The sequence below is a fragment of the Canis lupus genome, chromosome 6 (genome assembly GCF_011100685.1).
Source record: "Canis lupus familiaris isolate Mischka breed German Shepherd chromosome 6, alternate assembly UU_Cfam_GSD_1.0, whole genome shotgun sequence".
NCBI lineage: Eukaryota > Metazoa > Chordata > Mammalia > Carnivora > Canidae > Canis > Canis lupus.
This window is the reverse complement of record NC_049227.1, coordinates 38,136,743-38,142,999: the sequence shown is the minus strand read 5'-3', so window position 1 is coordinate 38,142,999 and position 6,257 is coordinate 38,136,743. Positions and strand designations below refer to the sequence as shown.

Sequence of the window (6,257 nt, the reverse complement as noted above, 5' to 3'; positions counted from 1 at the left end):
ATTTTTTTTTTTCAGCCCTTCCCATGTAATCAAGTATCTCTTGAAGGAGGGAGTAAAGGAATATGTTCTCCAGCTCCTACCTGTCTCCTCTAGACTATTTGGGGCAGTTGACAGGCAGGAGTTAGGAGCTCTGGTACGGACTTCTCTTGTCTGCACAGCTGACTGGAGCATGAAATGAGTGGAGGGGGCAGCCCCCTCCTTCCACAGGGTGGCAGGCAGCAGTTGCCCCCAACTCCCTGCCCACAATACCCTGGGAGTGGGAGGAGCCTTCTAGAGCAGTCTCATTCGCATCTGCATTCCTTGTTCTTTCTATTGACCTCCATTTCCTCATTCAGAAAAACTGGCTCTTGGAGGAGGCCTCCAAAGCCTTCCCTAATTGATCCATTCTGGGCTGCCTCTCTGTTCCCACCATGATGTTCAGTGAAGCCCATCTGTTTGCCTTCCCCTAGGCTCTGGAAAAGCATTCTTTTTACCACTCTGTGTAGAGAATGAAGCCTGGGACTCTGGGAACTGCGCTGAACAGGCTGTCGTGAGGGCCGTGCTGGGGACAGTGTGTGCAGGGAAATGTGGGGGGCCCAGGTAAGGCTCTACTGTAGGAAACACTGACATGTATTCCTAGGACTTGCCTTACTTCGCTTTGCTTCCCCAAATTAAATTTTTTGAAGGGAAGGGGGTTTGGAGGTAGAATATTGTTCTTTGCTCTTATTAAATCCTCAAAAAGACTGCGGCAGAAACCATGACACTCGCTCTCACCATACCTGGACAAGGTACTAACATCTGGGTTGCACAGGCCAGGAACTGAGACAACATGCTCACCTTTTACCAGGTTTTATGCATTGAATTTCAGAGAAGGAAATATCTAAGTCTCTTCAGAATCAGTGAGTTATAGATTGTTTCTTAGTACTCATCAACCCCCTTCCTTCCTCTTGGGTCTTCTTACACTTGTGGTGTCCCCTCTCAGCATGGGACAGCCACCGACCCCCAAAAAGCTGCTGCTTCTCTGAATATCCTACTGAGCTGAGGAAGGGTCTACCCTTGGATCCTTCAAGATCTCTGTGCCTCTATGTGAGGATTAAATTTCCTTTTTTTTTTTTTTTAAAGATTTTATTCATTTCAGAGTGAGCTCAAGGGAACACGTGGTGGGAGAGGCAGAGTCAAAGGGAGAACAGACTCATGGCTGAGCAGGAAGCCCATTGCAGGGCTCGATCCCAAGACCCCAGGGTGATAAGCTGAGTTGAAGTCAGAGTCAACTGACTGAGCTACCTATGCACCCTGAAGATAAAGTTTCTTTTTTTTTTTTTTTAAGATTTATTTATTTATTTATTTATTTATTTATTTATTTATTTATTTAAGATAGGCAGAGACAGAGAGAGAGAGGGAGGGAGACACAGGCAGAGGGAGAAGCAGGCTCCATGCTGGGAGCCCAATGTGGGACTCAACCCCTGAACTCCAGGATCGCACCCTGGGCCAAAGGCTGGCGCTAAACCACTGAGACACCCAGGGATCCCCAAAGATAAAGTTTCTAACACAGAAAATTAGCGCCAAAGGTTAAGAGAGTGGAAGGGGGAACACCTTTATTTTCATTAGAAATAGTAATGCATATAAACCTGTAGAAACCATTAAATATAACTGACAAGGAAGCAGGAACCTGGATGGGGGTGATGTAGATGAGAAATCTTAGAAAGAGGAACCCAGATACCATGCTTGCTCTGAGAGTAAGTCACTTAGAGTAGCTGTCCCCTGTGGCTTAACCCATCCTTCCTGCTTTCCTCTTCTGTGAGTGGCTGGGATACAAAGCAGGACCTCTTCTCAGGTAGAAAGACCTAGAGCAGCTGCTAGTTGTCTGTATTGGTTTAGGATACTTGTAGGCCCCATCCAGAAACCAATGGAAGTTCCAGGAGAGACTCAAACTACAGAACTGATCTGTTGGCTTTCCTACACCCTCATAGCCCGTGTCCCTTCTTGGGGTGTGAGTGTGTCTTCTCTGTGTGCCCCCTGCTGGCGGATGAGGACAGGGTTCTTGGGGAAGCTTTTCTCACACCCAGAGCACGTGGAGGGCTTCTCCCCAGCGTGTCTTCTGCTGGGCACTGGAACGGGAGCTGATCTTGAAGCTTTTCCCACACTGTGCACATGGGTGGGGGCCCTGCCCTGCGTGGCCTCGCCGGTGAGCACTGAACTGGGAGCTGTTGTTGAATCTCTTCCCACAGGTGGTGCACTGGTAAGGCTTCTCCCCAGTGTGGGTCCTGGAGCTCTGGTTGAAGATGTACAATGAGACTGGAGCTCTGGTTGAAGCTTTTCCCACACTCCCCACAGTGGTAGGGTCGCTCCCCCGTGTGTGTCCTTAGGTGGGCAGTGAGATTGGAGCGCTCGCTGAAGCCTTTCCCACATTCCCTGCACCTGTGAGGCTTCTCTCCTGTGTGGATTCTCTGGTGCCGAACGAGGTAAGAACCTCAACTAAAGCTTTTCCCACACTGCTGGCACTTCGATGATTTCTCCACTTGAGCGACTGGCTGGTGGAGACAGGGAGAGCCCCAAGAGCCATCTCCCAGGCTTAGGACATGGGCATAGGCCTTCTCCCCAGCACGGAGTATCTGCTGACTCCACCTCTCCTGGGATGGGGGTCTCCCCTCTTGCTCCCCTGCAGGGCATCTCCACTGCCCTCTTAACAGAGGCTCGCCTTTCTGGCCTCTCTTGGGCTCAGGGCGCCAAAACGTCTCACTAGACTTTCTCCATAGGGTCTTCTTCGCTTCTGCTTGCCCCAAACCATCCCATTTCTGATTCTCCTTTTTAGTTTTGTTCTTGATCTCAAGACCTGAGGGAACAAAGACACTGGACTGTGGAGAAGGAACAGAGCATTGAGGAAAGTTAGAGTTAAAGCAGCATAAAGGAAATACCTAAAAGGAGTCTTTTTTTTAAGGTTTTATTTATTCATTCATTCATTCATTCATTCATTCGAGAGAGAGAGGCAGAGTCATAGGCAGAGGGAGAAGCAGGCTCCATGCAGGGAGCCTGACATGGGACTCGATCCCAGGACTCCAGAATCATGCCCTGGGACAAAGGCAGGCACTAAACCACTAAGCCATTCAGGGATCCTGAGTCTTTTTTTTTTTTTTAAATACAAAGATTTTATTGATTTATTTGAGAGAGAAAGAGAGAGGCAGTATGAGCAGGGCGAGGTGGGGACCAGGAGAGGCAGAAGGAGAGGAGGGAGCTGACTCCCCACGGAGGAAACTTGAAGTGGGGATCAATCTGAAGACCCGGAGATCATGACCTTTGACGAAGGCAGGTGCTTTACCAATGGAGCCACCCAGGGGCCCCCGGGATGGAATTCTTCACAGTATTCAGCCTTCTGCTAAGGGATAGCCTAGTTTCTTTTCCAGCTGTAGTATTTTCAAGCTCCAAACCCTGTGGTCACGGGGAAACACCCCTAGATTCCACCTACTGTCCCACACTGTGGTCTTTTTGGATGTTCGAACACAGTGACACATGCAAGGCAGAGAGGTCAGCTCTGTCACCTGCCAGTCTGTCAGCCTGCCAGCCAGGCTCCACCTGGAATCCTTACAGCTGCACCAGAGTAACAACAGGCTGCCTGAGCTCAGGTGAAACGAGCAGAAAGTGTGTTGCCAGGACACGGCCGGCCCACACTCAGCTCAAGAAAGGAGGGTGATGCTGGAGGAGAAGGGGACAGAGTCCAGGCTGGAGGCCTGTGGCAGTCTGAGAAAACCGAGGATAGGAGCTGCACAGGAAAAACACCATGTACTCCGTGGAAGAGGTGGTGGAGGCGGACTGTCACTGGAGGGCAAGGGAACAAGGGCCGGCCAGCAGGGCACTGAGCATGGCAGCAGCAGAGGCAGCTCCCTCTCGAGTGCTGGCCTGAGGGACTCTGGGTGGACTTCCCAGCTGTGCCTTGGCGGTCAGAGCCAGCACTGCTACCCATGTGTGTGGGAACAGGACTGGCAGGTGAGGCCTCCTTCCCGGTCAGGATCCTGGAAGTCTTTCCATCCCTGGCCGCACCATCTGTCCAGGCCCCTTCTCCAGCCTCCATGGGCTCGCCCTCCTGCTGGCTCAGCTCTCCAGCCTCTGTTGCCCTTCCCTCCTGGCCAGGAACAGCACAGCTTGCCTCCTTGGGTGCAGAGGCCCAGGAGCTTGAGAGGGCATGCACTTCTCAGAAAGGACACAGGGCTCGGGCACACGGCCTCCCCTCCCCTTGCGGTATCTCGACCCCAGGCCATGGAACTTGGTGTGAGACTGCCCTGGGGCCCGCAGAAGCCCCTGCTCCCTGAGTCATTCTGCCACCATCCTGTCGGGCTGGCTGTGCTGAGGAGTCTGGAGTTCCTCATGATGTTGAGCATTCCAGACGATGGCCAAGACTGGCTTGGGTGCATCGCCGCAGGGCCCGCCTGCTGTACAAAGACAGGGGACACGATGACATACAGGGGCCTGCATCCCACACGGTAAGTAAGGTTAGCAGCCCAGGAGGTGACACATGGTTTGTGCAGCTCTGCCACGACTGAGCTGCCATCCCTGGGAAGCCAGCACAGTGGGCTCCTCTCCTGAAACACAGACGTTCAGCAGAGTGGAAAGGCCATCCTCTGATGATAAGGGGTTGTGGAGTATTTACCAGAGCCGCCCTTTTGTTTCTCTTTCTCCTGAATCCCCTCCCCCCCATTTCTCGTGAGGTGACCTGTGTGACCTGTGGTGCTCGCCCATGTCCACAGTTGGGGTAATTCCTGAGGGCGTGTGGCTCTCCTGGTGTGACACCCTGCAAGGGCTGGCTGCCTCCTGAAGGTCTGGGCCTAGTAGCACAGCAGCACAGCTCAGGTGCATGCCAGGCTCACCCCTGCCCATCGGGAATGCTCTCCGAGGTGTGTGAGCGCACGTTCACTCGCGTCGCTGTGGTGTCCCTCGGATGGTGCCTCGTTTGTCCCAGCTACACGCGGCCCCAGGCTTTACCTCCGCACTCAGTCCCCATTGCTTCCTGCATCCTGCCCCCGCCTTGTTCCCGCTCGCTGTCACAGGTGCTGTCCGCCCTGTCCTCACCCCTCTGGCGCCTAGCTTTACCTTTCCTGCAGTCTGCGTGTCCTTCCTATGCTCAGACTCTCCCTGTTTGTCTCCTGCTTCCCTCGCCCCAACAGTCTCCACACTCCTGCCTGTGGCCTTCTTTCTTGCATCTTCTGGTCTATGTCTCTCTCTTAGCAAATGAACACAGCCAGCCTGGACCTGTGGGACGGGACCTCCTTACCCAGAGAGTTCTTTCTGTCCTTCTTCCATGTCACCCCCTTGTAGAGGGCCCTCTGTGCAAAGCCCACGTGCGTCTGTCCTTCCTGACAGAGGGATCCGGCTCTGTCCTCACATGGGACCGGTCCCTGTAACAACATGGGGGGCCGCTGCTACCCATAAAACAGCACTGCTGTTGCCTGGCATGGGGCAGAGATGGGACCACAGGCTTCCTCCCTGGGAAGCACCAGGGGGAGCAAAGGGCCACGTAGAGACATCAGATGGATAGACAGCAAGCAAAGGTGTGCCAATGTGTGGACCTCATGATCTTTCTAACATCTTGGGGAGGAAGGGGCTTGGGCTTAGAGTGAAATGGGAACCTCAGGAGACAACATGCATCAAACACACCTCACCTGGGCCCCAGAGATGACCCTAGTACTCAAAATAGCACAGTAACTCAAGCCTTTTATTTTTTTCACGCTAGCATATATATTCTGTTCTTGAAATCCCTCTTTAAGAATCTAGTAAGGAGGGATCCCTGGGTGGCGCAGCGGTTTGGCGCCTGCCTTTGGCCCAGGGCACGATCCTGGAGACCCGGGATTGAATCCCACATCAGGCTCCCGGTGCATGGAGCCTGCTTCTCCCTCTGCCTGTGTCTCTGCCTCTCTGTCTCTCTGTCTCTCTCTCTCTCTCTCTCTCTGTGACGATCATAAATCAATAAAAATTAAAAAAAAGATTTTAAGAATCTAGTAAGGAAATGGTTGTTTTGTTGACTTATTAATGGAGCCTCAGAGGACACCACAAGATGTGATCCTGAGGAGGTTACAGTACTTGGGATCTGAGCAGCCTGAAGGCAGGGTGAGCAGTAAAAATGGAATCAGGCAATGGTTAGTCCTGCCCCCCTTCAAACTCAACCCCAAAGTCTCAGAAGCCACACACCAGAGGGTGGCAATGTTTCCAAGAATTTAAAAAAAAAAATGCTAGGATTTATACTGATACTCATTGTTTCATCTGCTTAGAAAACACTATAACAAATAGAC

General features: G+C 52.3%; 1 pseudogene; it reads right to left on the bottom strand.

Annotated features, from left to right (window-relative positions):
* Positions 1–1,548: 1,548 nt before the first annotated feature.
* LOC119876339 lies at positions 1,549–5,378 on the bottom strand (annotated as a pseudogene).
* Positions 5,379–6,257: the final 879 nt, after the last annotated feature.